Source organism: Colletes gigas, unplaced genomic scaffold (genome assembly GCF_013123115.1).
Source record: "Colletes gigas isolate AHSC1104 unplaced genomic scaffold, ASM1312311v1 Colletes_gigas_Sc00062, whole genome shotgun sequence".
Classification (NCBI taxonomy): Eukaryota; Metazoa; Arthropoda; class Insecta; order Hymenoptera; family Colletidae; genus Colletes; species Colletes gigas.
The window spans coordinates 152,529-166,143 of record NW_025106691.1 but is presented as its reverse complement, the minus strand read 5'-3'; the positions used below and the strand labels follow the sequence as shown (position 1 = coordinate 166,143).

At 34.4% G+C, this 13,615-nt stretch overlaps 1 protein-coding gene across 3 annotated transcripts in view; it reads right to left on the bottom strand.

The window, feature by feature from the left end:
- Positions 1–13,615, bottom strand: part of LOC122403581 (zinc transporter 1) — a 376,987-nt gene that overhangs the window by 290,358 nt on the left and 73,014 nt on the right. For 2 of the 3 annotated variants that reach the window (XM_043407179.1, XM_043407181.1), the window contains exon 2: positions 9,426–9,619. The exons of the other annotated variant lie outside the window; for it this stretch is intronic. The gene's annotated coding sequence lies outside the window, so the exon portion shown is untranslated. The remainder of the gene's footprint in view (positions 1–9,425; positions 9,620–13,615) is intronic. 3 annotated transcript variants of the gene reach the window in all.

Genomic DNA, 13,615 nt, shown 5'->3' with positions numbered 1-13,615 from the left:
AACACGGCGGAGGGTAATATCATGGTGTGAGGCTGTTTGTCTTGGGAAGGCGTGGGTCAATTAATACAAATCGATGGAATCATTGCTGACACCTTATATCGATATTTTACGTGAGAATTTTGAAGTTTGGTTGATCTAATTATCCTTGGAGAATAACATCATTTTACAACACGATAACGTTTAATTAATTTTTCTCACCACATAAAACTGCTTGATGGCCTCCGCAGTCCCCAGACTTGAACCCTACCGAAAATTTATGTTCGATTTTAGAAAGAAATGTGAACAAAACTGGGGTCACAAACAAAAATATACAGTGAGTTTGGGAAAGTCTCGACTTTAACCATCTATATAATCCGGTTGAAAGCATACTCAGACGGTTGAAACCAGTCATTAAAACAAAAGGAGACCACGATTTTTAGTTGGTAGGAGGACTGGTGTCTTTCCTACGGCACTAAATCATTACAGATTCTTATGATTTAGGTATCAGTGAGATTGTATCATTGTTCAGTTACCATCAGTTAGAATCATCTAGCATGGAATTTGTGAATCGTGCGCGACACGCTATCAGTGGCGCTCAGATATTAGTGTACGCACCTCCTGCGTACGAAAAAACGAAGTTTATGCGAGAAAATGCTCATGATGACGTGTTTGGAGATTTCTATGACACGGACAACCTTAAGGATGGGATGCTGCCATGATATTGGTATGGGATTATTACTAACATCCATTCCCTAATTAAACGAGCGGATTTATCCTTTGCTTTTCTGCCATCTTATGAGGATTACTGTAAAGGAATGCTCTTTCGAGGTTTGAGTCCATCACGTCAGGATTATTCAAAGGAGGTCATACTAAATATTAAAGTTAATTTTCTTTCAAGTATAAATTAAGATCTACAAAGTGGTCACTTTTTTGTGTCATAGTTTGTTAGAATGTTCGAATAACGCGCAATTCGAGAAAATTCGCGGCCCTTTTTGTTCTATGTTTCTTTGTTTTTTTTTAACTTCGTGTGTTTCGAGTGACCAGTTCCCCCGAATGTGTTTTTTACGGCGTGCGCGTATCTCTGTATAAATGTCTTTGTATATATATTTAATAAATTTATTGTTCAGAAACCATCAGGTTATGGGCCCAAAACGCCCAGAGAATTAAACGCGCGAATTGGGACCGGTAGAAAAGTAAGTTTATTCAAGTGCTACGTGTTCGACCAAAGGAATTGAAAATGAATATTAGAAAGGTAGACCAAATTCAGAAATTAAACTTTGTAAATTATGATAGATGGAAAACTCAAATGAAAAGCGTACTTCGCTACAATGGATTGTGGAGGTACGTAAATGGAAGTGTTTCCAGACCTCGAGAGAACTATCAGGAATGGACTACGAACGATGAGAAAGCTCTGGATTCAATTATTCTCAGCGTACAACCCGACCAATACAACTACGTTAAAAGGGCAAAAATCTCTGCAAATGCATGGCAAGTAGTGAAAGAAAAATATGAATCTAAAAGCCCAATGAGACAATATTTTTTGTTCAAGCAGTTGTACCGTCTAAAGAAAGCATTAAATCAAAGCATGGCACAGTTTATAAATGAATTTATAAACATAGCGGACCAACTCCAGGAGTGTGAATTAAAATTGCCAGAAAATTTATTATCTAGTTAGTTGTTAAATTCATTGCCTCATGAATTTGAAACTTTGTGTGTAGCAATCGAGTCAAGAGAGCAAATGCCATCCTTAGAAAAATTGAAAAACAAAATACTTGAAGAGGAGTCAAAACAAGCTGAAAATACAAAGGAACAAGAAGGAGGCGCAGAAGAAGCACTACTGTCTAATAGAGGTAAATCATAATAGACTCTTCCGGCCGACTTCCCAATAACCCAATCGTCTAAGGTAGGGTCTGCTAGAAAGCCTTACTGATGAGTCCGCTAGCAGGCCCGGACGAAACGCGCCCCCTCCTTTCCTTTTCTGCCCTCCTACGAATATCCCGAGATCCTACCCGCAGCGAAGCAGCGCCACAAATGAGTTTACAGGATAAAACGAAACCAAGATGGAAACATTGAAAAAAAAGCTAGGTTACTTGCACGTGGAGACCAACAAATACCAGAACAGGATTACGACGAGACGTTTGCACCTGTAGCAAGATTTGAGATGTTGAGAGCGTTTTGGCTATAAATGCCCAAAAAGAAATGTTTGTTCACCATATGGATGTGGTTTCGGCGTATACACAGGCTAAGTTGTCCGATGAGATATACATGGAACAGCGAACATTATTTGTAAAGAAAGGGCAAGAAGATAAAGTATGTAGATTACACAAATCATTGTACGGGTTAAAACAGTCAGGTCGCGAATGGTATAGCAAACTAAATAAGTATATAATAAGTATTAATTTTATCAAGTCAGAAATAAATCCGTGTGTATACGTTGATAATTTAAATGGAAGTGACGTTATAATAATAATTTACGTAGACGATTTGCTAATAAATTCTGCCGATCTTAAAAAGTTGAAAGTTGTAAAGGACGTACTGAAAACGTACTTAAAACTACGAATACACCTCTAGAAGCTGATGTAAACCGACAGGTAAAAGATTTGAAACCGCTAACAAATTCGGAAATCGATGAAATGAAAGAAAAGCCATATCGACAATTAGTGGGAAGCTTATTGTATTTAGCAAATGCAACTAGGCTAGATATAATGTTTGCGACGAATTTCCTATGTCGTTTTTGCGAAAACCCAAGAATTATGCACTGGAAAATGGCAAAACATGTATTAAGATATTTGCGAGGAACAGCTGATTATAGTATTAAATATGAAAAAACAAATAATTGATTGGGGTGGGAATCTTGAGGATAGACACTCGACTTCCGGATTTGTGACGTTTTTGGGTGGAGCACCAATAAGTTGGGCGACGAAAAAGTAAAAATGTGTCGTGCTTTCCACCATGAAATCGGAGTATACAGGGTGTGTTCGGCCACCCCTGGGAAAAATTTGAATGGAAGATTCTAGAGGCCAAAATTAGTCGAAAATCAAGAATACCAATTTGTTGATTGAGGCTTAATTAAAAAGTTATTAACGTTTAAAACTTCGCCCCTAGAACGGCAATTTGCAAACAGCTGCGTACGCGTGATAGTGATTCTCACTCACAATACTGTGAGGCTGTCGATACGCCAGTAACTGGAGTTTCTCATGTTGAGTGAGAACTACTATCGCATGCACCGCTGTTCGCAGATTGCCGTTCTACAGGCGGAACTTTAAACGTTAATAACGTTTTAATGAAACTTCAATCAACAAATTGGTATTCTCCATTTTCGTATCATTTTGGCCTCTAGAATCTCTCAATAAAATTTTTCCAAGGGTGGTCAAACACCCTGTATAAGAAAAAGATAATATGTTGATTCTTTTATTAAAACTTATTTTATGAATCTGTTACATTATACTCGAAAATAAAGGGTATAGCCGAATAAGGGGGTCAAATGTGCCCCCAAACCGAATGGAACGAGCCACGGGTCATTCGATAGCAAAAAAAAAAACCCCTGTGTGCAAATTTTTAACTTGAAATCTCGACCGTGGGGGTAGTAATGGGGTGAAAACGAAAATCATGTTTTTGTACAATTTCTCTTGACCTATTGAGTAAAAAATGTAAAAAAATTCAGAAACATTTCGGGTACCGGGGCACATACTTTGGGAGATTTTCAGATTTTTTGATTGAAGAACCAGGTAGTGAAAAATAAAAAACAGCAAAAAATGCCGAAAAATGCCGATTACGTATTGAAGGAGGCCCGGAACTACTTTTATACTTTTACAGTAAACAGGTATTACTATTACTATTATTCTCAATTTTTTTCAGATTTTTCATTTTGGTGCGCCGCAGTGAAAAAAAATAAAAACCGAGTTTTTCCTCATTTTCTGCGTATTAGAGTAACTTACACGTTGAATTTTTATGCATCCTTCAATATATAAGTGTTTTGTAGACTGTTTAATGTTTCTACACTAAGCAGAATTACATAACAATTGAAACAAATATAATAAAGTCAACCGTTGAGCGCAAGATATCCTAGAAAATCAACGATATTTTCAACGGCGTCGATGGCGCAGCGTTAGAGTGACCGACTGCTGAACCGCTGGAAGTTTTTTTACCATAGGTTCGAGTCTCTCTTCTGGACTTAGGATTTTTTTTCCTTCATTATTTTTTTTTTCAAATTCTAACTATATAACAATGCTTTATATTTATTTATAAATGTTCTGAAAGCATTTTACAAATATTTTAACCTGAAATATGTATAAATATAGTTTTGGAGTGTTTTTTTGCGTTTTTATTTTTTTTGTCAACCACGATTATTGTTTAACATCTCTTACACTGAAATTAATGTGAAATGTTAGTTTTCAAATCTCTTACCTTTGACTATTGTGAATGGATCGGAGCAGAAGATTGTATATTGGCTTACTATTACTTCTTCTCGCCCTTCGATCAAGCAGATCTTTCCTTCTTTTTCTCTTTCTGTGATAAATATGAATGTTTGCTACGGCTTCAGTATCTAACGTAGACATGTAAGGGCCATTCCACGCCACATCTATTAATTAGTTTATTAGAAAAAAGTATCATTGGCAGAGAGTGGGTTAATAGATGTGGCGTGGAATGGCCCTTACATGTCTACGTTAGATACTAAAGCCGCAGCAAACATTCATATTTATCACAGAAAGAGAAAAAGAAGGAAAGATCTGCTTGATCGAAGGGCGAGAAGAAGTAATAGTAAGCCAATATACAATCTTCTGCTCCGATCCATTCACAATAGTCAAAGGTAAGAGATTTGAAAACTAACATTTCACATTAATTTCAGTGTAAGAGATGTTAAACAATAATCGTGGTTGACAAAAAAAATAAAAACGCAAAAAACACTCCAAAACTATATTTATACATATTTCAGGTTAAAATATTTGTAAAATGCTTTCAGAACATTTATAAATAAATATAAAGCATTGTTATATAGTTAGAATTTGAAAAAAAAAATAATGAAGAAAAAAAAATACTAAGTCCAGAAGAGAGACTCGAACCTACGGTAAAAAAACTTCCAGCGGTTCAGCAGTCGGTCACTCTAACGCTGCGCCATCGACGCCGTTGAAAATATCGTTGATTTTCTAGGATATCTTGCGCTCAACGGTTGGCTTTATTATATTTGTTTCAATTGTTATGTAATTCTGCTTAGTGTAGAAACATTAAACAGTCTACAAAACACTTATATATTGAAGGATGCATAAAAATTCAACGTGTAAGTTACTCTAATACGCAGAAAATGAGGAAAAACTCGGTTTTTATTTTTTTTCACTGCGGCGCACCAAAATGAAAAATCTGAAAAAAATTGAGAATAATAGTAATAGTAATACCTGTTTACTGTAAAAGTATAAAAGTAGTTCCGGGCCTCCTTCAATACGTAATCGGCATTTTTCGGCATTTTTTGCTGTTTTTTATTTTTCACTACCTGGTTCTTCAATCAAAAAATCTGAAAATCTCCCAAAGTATGTGCCCCGGTACCCGAAATGTTTCTGAATTTTTTTACATTTTTTTACTCAATAGGTCAAGAGAAATTGTACAAAAACATGATTTTCGTTTTCACCCCATTACTACCCCCACGGTCGAGATTTCAAGTTAAAAATTTGCACACAGGGGTTATTTTTTTTTTGCTATCGAATGACCCGTGGCTCGTTCCATTCGGTTTGGGGGCACATTTGACCCCCTTATTCGGCTATAGCCTTTGTATTTCTGCGGGAGGCGATAGGTGTGTCGCCGGTGTCGACAGCATAGGAAAAGAGCAACGAGCAGATAATATATACCGGGGTGGGCAATAACTATGTCCACCTTGAATATCTCCGTTATTTGTAATAATAGTAAAAAAATTTATATACAAAACTTGCACGTTACAGAGGGGGACACATTGTGATATAAACATTTTTCGTATGGGTGCATACATAGAGAAGATTTCAAGGTCACCTTCATTTTTTTAAATGGGATAACCCTTTTTGAAACACCTACAAAGATAGTCCCTTTCATTAGGAATTCAGTGACAATAATTATTCAAGGTCATTCAATGTCACGGTTGGAGAAATGTATAAGATGCAAAATATGAAAGCAGAATACGTTTATCACGAGTGAGACTTGTAGTAAATATACTAAGGTCCTTCAATGTCGAATTAATTTTTGTCTTGTTTACGGAACGTCCATTATTGGTCTGTTGATAATCCGCACAGGCTTCGAAGTGTTGATCACCAAAGACAATGGAACGTAAACGTGTGATGTGGTATTTTGAACGATAAAGTAATCGCACCATACTTCATTACCGGAACGATAACAGGGCAAACATATTCTCAATTTTTGCAAGAAGATCTGTCAATTTTGTTGAAACATGTTCCTCTACAAAACCGTTATGATATGTGGTACCAACACGATGGCTGTCCAGCCCATTATGCACGAGTAGCGAGAAAAACCTTGAACTCTAGGTTTCCAAACCGATGCACAGTGGTCCCAAATCGTGAAATCGTGGCCAAAACCCCAAAAAATAATTTTTCGGTATAGAGGTTTTACCTGTTGGAATCGGCAGTTTAAGGATGTCTCTTTAGGGTAGGGAAAATGAAATGAGTCATATTTTTATACCTGGATGGCAATTGCGATCCAAACTTCGGCTTCGTTAGTCAGTCGTTTGTCGAAAGCGTAAGCGTCAATTCGTACCACAGAGTGAAAAGTACATAAGTTTTTTTAGAAGACATCAATTTCAATTCTGCAAAATGGATGCTGTTCCTGGAAGTAAGTAGAACATTTCTGAGTACTAACATATTAAAAATTGTTATCCATTAATTTTTTAAACCGGTACATTCATTACTGAAAATAAAATGTAAAATTTCATGCATGCATCGCAAACAAGTAGGCAAAAAGTTGCTCATCCTTCAAGATCCCACTGCCATTTTTTTCAGGCTTGTATGTGATACTTTCACCTTGCAGAATTTGCAAGCATTAGCTGCAAGTTTTTGCAAGTTACGTCGTACCACCCTATTTTATAATGGAGGGTGACCGCGTTACGAAATCACGCGGTTTTTTCTTGGAAACTGTGGCAGATACAACAAATTTTTTAAAATAAATAATGTATAATTTTGGGTGGACTTATTATTAGATTTAATAAATTTTTAAATTAATGCATAAATAATTTTTCATTATTAAATATTGTATATTTTTCAATGAACCAGTTGATCTACTTCATTATTGACTATAAATCTGCATTAAACTATTTACATGAAAAATTATTTATTTCGAAAATAGTTAATAAAATTTGAGAATTCCAAACTAAAACATTTTTTCACATTTGCCATGTAAAAGCACTAAGAATCAAATAATATGAAGGCACTGCTGTAAGCTGTAAATTGTGCCTTATACCTGCCTTACTTTATGACAGACATAAAACATTTGTGCGGTATTGCCTCTCGTTTTCATTTAGATTTTTTACTTATACAGGGTATTCGGCCACCCCTGGGAAAAATTTTAATCGGAGATTCTAGAGGCCAAAATAAGACGAAAATCAAGAGTATCAATTTCTTCACTGAGGCTTCATTAAAAAGTTATTAAAAAATTAAATTAAAAAATTTCAAATCATTCTGAAAAAATTATTTTTGGTTGCGGGGCTCAATTATAATCATTTTTGGTGAATACACATACCTCCGAAATCCGACGTGTTTTTACCCTTGTAATTAAACGTATAAACTATCAGTAATAAAATTCGATACTCTTTTGGCCAACTTTATGGGATTTGGAACCACTGTGAAAAGGCGTTAAATTTATTAGTTCAACCGGCAATGTTAATAACAGAATCCATCACAGAAAGCGACATATCTGATAATGAATATGATTCCGATGATTCTCCTTGAAACATAGCAGTATATGTATATGTAATTGGCGTAAGATGTTTTGGAGTCATTTCATTTAATAAATGCAATTGATTATTTATTTGTCATTTTTCCTTTAATTCGTAATCAGCAACCTCGATAGTAACTATGTATCAAATTTCAGGTGATTCCGACATTTCTTTCGCATATGTGTGAGCTATATCGGAGCCGCCATTTTGTTTTTTTAAATTATGACTTTTGATTCGTAATCAGCGACCTCGATAACCCCTACCTACAAATTTTTAGCTAAATTGAAAAACTCCTTCATATTTTGGCCAACTTTTCGGCATTTGGGACCACTGTGCGATGGATTGGACGAGGTGGTACTGTCTCACGGCCAGCACATTCGCCTGATTTAAATCCACTGGATTTCTTTTTGTGGGGTCTGCTAAAAAAGACCGTATACGCGAATGCTCCAACAAAGTTGAAGATATGCATCAGCAGACCATCACAGCATGTGCGACTATCACCTCGGATGTACAGAGTTCAACATTCCTTCAGAGCCCGTTTACAGCAATGTATCGACGTAAATGGTCATTATTTTGAACATTTATGAAATACAGGTATTCTGCTTTCATATTTTAAATTTTATACATTTTCTCCGACCGTGACCTTGAATGACCTTGAATAATTATAGTCACTGAATTCCTAATGAAAGGGACTATCATTGTAGGTGTTTCAAAAAGGGTGATTCCATTTAAAAAAATGAAGGTGACTTTGAAATCTCCTCTATGCATCCACCCACACAAAAAATGTTTATATCACAATGTGTCCCCCTCTGTACTGTGCAAGTTTTGTATATAAAATTTTTTAATATTATTACAAATAATGGAGATATTCAAGGTGGACATAGTTATTGCCCCACCCTGTATAGTATAAACGATTTCGCGACGGTTCGCTCTCTCCGCGTAGCGATGTACCATTAGAAACTAAAAGTGTAAATGAGTAATCCAAAGTATACTATATCGTCATCTAGTGCTATGGGGCTGAGTGTTTCATTAAATTATCCCGTACACAACAGATCTTATACGCGATAATCTGTTAAAAGAAAAAGTTTAGAAATAGCTTTCATTATACTGACAAATAAAATAACAAATTCTAATCGAGTGTAAGTAGTTATGATTATAAAAAAATTGTATTAATGATGAAAATATAGAATCTCTGAACCTTAATATTATAGAAAATATATGGAGGTAATTTTGTAGGAAGCTATACGAAGGTGGCACAAAAGTTTGCCCAATTAAATGCTCGATGTGATACAAAATAAAGACAAGCCTACCCATTATCAACGTAAGAAAAAATGTGACAATTTTGTTTAATTATATACATTTTTTTCATTTTGAAAGATAGTGTCATAATTTTGTCCAAGTGAAATTGTATTATTCTGGTCTAAATAGAAAATTTGTTGTAACATTCGTTTAGTTTAAACCGTTATGCCAGCCATTTTGAGGGTAGTTTATAATTTAATCCATCAATGTATATGAACAACAATAACATAATTTCACTTACGTAAACCGGGAGATACTCATTTCTGCCATTTGAGGAGAATACGGCACGTCAAATGCAACCCCTTCTCTATCTTGGCAAACTTTTAGTTGTCGCCTAGTCGAAACATTAGATGGCATTTATAGAATCACTCTGTCGACGATCGCATGATAGATCGGGGCGAATCTTCCGAAACATCTAACCTCGGCGTAGCTAACCTAGAGCGACCAATAGCATAAATTGCTATGAAATAACAATGCTCTGAATATAGCTCAGCGATATGTAAATGTTCTAATAGATCATAAATCCAACGAAGGTATTATCTTTTATTAACTTCGTACCATTGTGTTTTAAAGTTGAATAAAAATATATGTAACCAATATTTTGCAAATGTTATTTAAATAACATCAATATATTACACATATTTAACATGTCGTAATACGCAGCATAAAATGTTCGAAATATAATGTGCAAGGTAGAAAAAAATGTCATTAGTATAAATAACTTGAATGGTACTGGATGGTGCATGATCCGGTGTATGTGTTTACTCTGAAAGTAGTCAAATCTATTTTTTTCAACAAAACTATTAATTTTTTTATACGTCAATTGATACGCATTTTAATATTACAAACAAGTATTAAGGTACTTTTATAGAAAAATATTTAGTTCCAAAAATACTTTAACAGTAAAGAATCAATAAACAAATAAAAATGTAAAGTAAGGGCTATGCATAGTAGAATAATGACAAATTGAAGTAAAAATATCTTCTAAAGTAATTAATTTTAAATCTAAATGTCCTTGTATTGTATCTTTTTAGAAAGAATAAAGAGATGCATTCAATAATACATAAAAAAAAACTCCAGTTAGATTAATCCTTTATAACCAAAATTATGTTTGATGTTAAACAAAAATTATACAATATGACTATTGATAAATGCTAATAACAAGATATAAATTGAAAGATAAAGAAGAATTTTAAAAAATGAACATTTTTGTCAGTGTCTAAAAATGAAATATTCATGCAGCATTTTTCAGAGTATTGCCCAGAGAATAAAAAATGTCGTTGGTACTTACCAAAAAAACAATGCAAAACTTATTAAAACTGAGTTCAAAACGTAAATATGATAGTGATTGGATCAAACTTATCTTTATGTTGCATCATCTCATTAAACCATCTACAAAATAGTTGATGAATAAATCAACAGGGAGGTAAACTGAAGATTAAAAGCGAACAAACCTGAAGTACCATATGATCCTTGCTATAATATTCATGGGAATAACACTAACTTTTCTTTCTTTCAAAATTTAAATTACTATTCTTTCCGAAAATGGTTAAAATTACATAAAATACATATATTTATATATTTTTAAAGCAATGACAACTTGTGAAAAATTAAAGTAAAGAAATATTATTGTAGTTTTACAATAACTAGACAATTACAACTTTTACTACACGCGAAACTACATTCATGACATTCAGATAGTTTTAAATACTTTATATATGTATTAATTAAGAAAAGTAAAACCGAATTGGAAGTCATACTTGCTCGATCATATGAACGCGTCGGAAAACACATTGTTACGTATTGTTCTCATATAGCAATAACATTGGTACTTTATGATTGCTCGATTTCAACCTCATGTCGTCTGAAAAAAAGATGATGAAACAAAATATAGCTGAATTCGATCATCATCACGTTTATATTTTGAACTCATTTTTAACAACTTTCCCGTCATTTTTTGGAAAAGTGTTAAGGACCTTTTTTATTCATTGAAAGAAACTCTGAAAGGTCCCACATGAATTTTTCATTTCCAGGCGATACCAAAAATGAGCATTTTTTAACATCCTCTTTTCAGTAAACACAAATTTTCAACTGTATTCATTCTAGTATGAATATTTAATATGAGATATTATAAAATAGTCGTTTTATATTAATTGTAAATATTAAAGTTACATACACTAGATCATGCAACGTCGAAAATCATTTAAGTTTACCTGATGAAATTTTGTCTTATCTTTTATCGTTTAAAAGTTATGGCTGGGCCAAGTTGCATGGAACACGGTGAATAGGATGTCTGAGTTAACAACGAGTAGCAACGTGATCGTTCGACACGTGAAAGCGAATCGAAATATATAGAATATAATTGTTTATTTCTTATTGATCCCACTTATAGTAAAGAACAAGGCTGAACTAATCACAAAAATTTTCATACAGAATACTTTTCATTGTCAAATAAAACATAAAATGAAAATAAATGGTGATAAGTGTTTCGTCATTATCTCAGAAAACTTACACTATTTTTTACTATTTCAAATATGTTGTTTCTTGACTGCAAGAATAAAAATTCATAAAATCAGTTTTGCACCTTACAGACCAAGCCACAAAGCAAATTATAATGACCTTGTATACAATAGCGAAATGTTTACATACGATGGTTATTTGTTTACATCGAAGAGTTCTCTCACCCTACCAGATTCACAATCAGTTTACAAGTGTTACTCGAGTTGTGTAGACGTTATACGAAATATTAGTTACAATGATGACGAATTCGCGTATTACTTGAACAAAAACAATTTCTCTGCTGCGAGATGGACCTTCAACGCGTAAAATAACAAAAACTTGTTTCGTAAGTCAGTCTACTGTTCTATGATTACATAGAAAAAATTGTGCAGATGGGTAACATCAATGGGAGAGCAGCCAAGAGCTCTAACATGACAAGACGAACAAAGAATTATTCGTTATATTACATGTTATGAGGCAGCATCGGCAAATATAGTTACTAAACTGTTATCAGGAAACAGAGGAATCAAAGTTAGTAAATGAACAGTTAGAAGAAAGTTCATTTCAATGCTTGCGAGAAGAAAAACCCGATAAATGTCAAAGATTCGCTAAAAATATAAAGAATGGTCCGTTTCTGATTGGAAACGTATAACCTGATCCGATGAAAAAAAAATTAACAAAATATTATCTGATGGATGTTTTTGAGTATGGATACTCCTCGTCCCTGTCACGTTAAAACAAACTTTAGAACATGGTGTTGGGTCCTTTATGTTAGGAGGGTGTGACATATTATACAGTCCAATAAAATTAAAATTAGTGGAATTATGTTATGTCGTTTGCAGAAAGGGAAACTATTTTTCAACATGATCGAAACATCAAACACATGGTAAAAGCGGAATCAAATGTCGCAAGATTTCCGTACAAAATTACTAGAAAGTATGGCAAGATCCATTAGAACTATAATTAAAGCAAAACGTTTACGAATAAAATATAAAGGCATGATCAAACTTGTGAAACTTGGAAGGAAAAATTGTGGTGGATAGTTGATTCTATAAATCTTAATTTTTTTAACCTGTTATGTACAGTGGCGAATATACAGTGACTGTTACTTAAAATCGTACACCTAGCGATTCAGCCGATATTTTTTCAATAAAACATGAAAATTGTACAAAATTATTGAAATACGTATAGAGGTATATAGTGAATATTTCTTTATTTGATACATAACAACAATACAAAAAAACCTTTAATAGTACTCAGTAAATTAAATAAAATTTGAGGCTGCGTATGAAACTTAGCTGTCAGTAAAAATCGTACAGTGTTGGTAACATTGAAAATCCGGTGAATCCCCAATTGTTGGTTGTATAATAATGCTTAACAACGATTGAATGTAGCTGATTTAGCAGCATTCTGATTGTTATATGCATTGTTCTGCCAAAATATCAATGAAAAAGACTTAAAATGCGACAAACTACATTAGCGGAGCGTGAATTAGTTATTTATCACTATAAAAACAAAAAAGTTATAATGAAATTAGTAAAATTATTAGGACTTCCATTTCCGGTGTGAAAGTGTAGAGACGGTTGAGTGAACGGTGCGAGTGAAAGAGGTGAAAAAAAGGGGTTAGCAAGCAGAGTAGGGTGTGGAAAGGGTGAGCGGTGGTCGGGGGTGAGCAGGTTGTGAAGGGTGAGAAAGGGTGAGGAAAAGGGCTGGGTGGGAAAGAGGGAAAGGCAGGCAGGGAGCGAGCAATTTGAGGTTAAGGCAAGGAGAGAGAGAGTAGAGCGGGAGAAGGATAGGCGGTAAAGCGCTGAGAGATAGAGGTAGGTGGCGACATCGGGCGGCTGGGAGAGAAAGGAAGCTAGGAGCGGGAGGTAAGGAAGGGAAAGGTGCGTTTGAGGGTAGATAGGAGGGTGAGGAAGAAATGGCGGGAAG